This window comes from Cyprinodon variegatus, unplaced genomic scaffold (assembly GCF_000732505.1).
Source record: "Cyprinodon variegatus isolate N-32 unplaced genomic scaffold, C_variegatus-1.0 Scaffold234, whole genome shotgun sequence".
Lineage (NCBI taxonomy): Eukaryota > Metazoa > Chordata > Actinopteri > Cyprinodontiformes > Cyprinodontidae > Cyprinodon > Cyprinodon variegatus.
In genome coordinates, this window is record NW_015150687.1 from 786,777 (window position 1) to 788,672 (window position 1,896).

The window sequence follows — 1,896 nt, forward strand, 5'->3', positions numbered from 1 at the left end:
CCTTCCTTCCTTCCTTCCTTCCTTCCTTCCTTCCTTCCTTCCTTCCTTCCTTCCTTCCTAATCAGATCCAGCTGTTCCTGCTTCTATTTAAGCCGCCTGATCCCAGCCATTGGAGCCAGATTATTCCAGCTGTGTGTGAGAGTAACTCTAGCGATCCTGTGTGTTTCTGGTTTCCTGATCCTGACAAGTTTCTGCCATTGGACTTTTGTTTTGCCCCAGTTTCTGCTCTCTTTTTGGACTGATTCCTGGATTCTGCCTGCTAAACGACCTTAGACCGGTCTCCTGACCCCGGTGTGGAATCTCCCTCGGTACCTCTTTGGCTCTGTGATCTTCTGACCTGGAAACTTGCTCCTGCTATGACTCTGGATTTGGATTCTTTCTACAGATACTTCTGCTCTTCCCCATCTGCTGGCTTCTGCTCATCAGCCTGCTCAGCTTTTCTCCTGGAAAACTGGGGATGGCTCCTGCTGCATGCTGTGGAGAAACGATTTATCTGGATTTTATGGAATCTCGTGGAATGAAAACCATCCTTCATAGAAAGTGATAAGAATACCCAATTTCCATTTCACCACTATAGTATCCAATCACACGTATTTTTCAGTTGTAATAAGGCTCACTGTATTTATACTTTTGAGTTTTTTTTCAAATAGTCTGTTATAAAAGCAGTTAGACTTTACTTGCTCCTTAAGTGAAAATACAGCTAAAACTGCATCACTATGATAATGAAACTCTTAAAAACTTCAGTATAAGACAGGTGGATAAACAAATGCATGTGATTCATAACATTTTTGCCATTTTTCACTCAACTCGGATGCATCAAATTTGAGCAGATATTCTAGTCGATGCCAGATGGCATTGGACAGGTGTTTGTCTATGACAGACAGGACTGTGTGTCTTATCCATCTGGCCCTGCTGTTATGCTCTTTAGCTATTTGTTTACATGCCATAGACTCTCCTATTTGCCTGTACACAGGCAAATTAAGACTGTGAGTCATTTGCGGAAATGCTTGAGGATTGGTGCAAAGTAAACAGATTTTGGTACATTTGAATGCACCTAAATCTGTTTACTCTAACACAGCTAGGCAAAGTGCATATCTATTTGGTAAATATTGATGTTATTAGGTTTGCATATTTCACATTAAGTATTAAAAGATATGGAAATGTGTGTTCTGCATAAGTCATCATACCTCCTTTATATGTTGTCACATTATAACAGAAAAACTTTAAGTCTATTTGTTTTCGGTAGTCCCATTTCTTGAGATAGACTGAAAAAAATAGTTTAAAACTTATATGGCTTTCTAACACGTAAGAGGTTGTGACAGGCAAATGTCTTTTAGTTAATGAGTCAATACGCTTATGTTTTTGCAGCAATTACTGAGATGTCTTAACCAGCCGTAGATGTCTAAAAACTTCAAACTTCTGGCCATTCTTCTGTGGAAATAACTGAAATAGCAGCCTGAAATTTGTGCTAAACTATCCCATAAATTACGGTCTAGACCTTAACTCAGACACTAAAGCATTGATAATATTTTTCTGTGAGAAACCTAATCTTTGCCTTCTTTTAAAGATGATTTTTTTATTTTTTTATTTTTTTTTTGGTAACATGCTTTACTGTTATTGTTTAGCATTTAGTTTCCCCCTATAAATCATGAGAGGCATCAGCATAATGCAATGATTACACTGTGTTCTATAATCTTTTAAAGTAGAGCACTTATCAGGTTACTTATCGGATTTCTTCATTTTTCAAAATCTTTCTTCTTGTTGATGTCGTTTGGAGGCCAGACTCTGCTCATAGTTGAATCTTTGGAGCTCCATGTCCCCATTTATATATTTTTATTTGTTAAAAATGGTTAGACTCTGTGTTGGTCTACCATTAATGATCCTAAAAGACTTGTT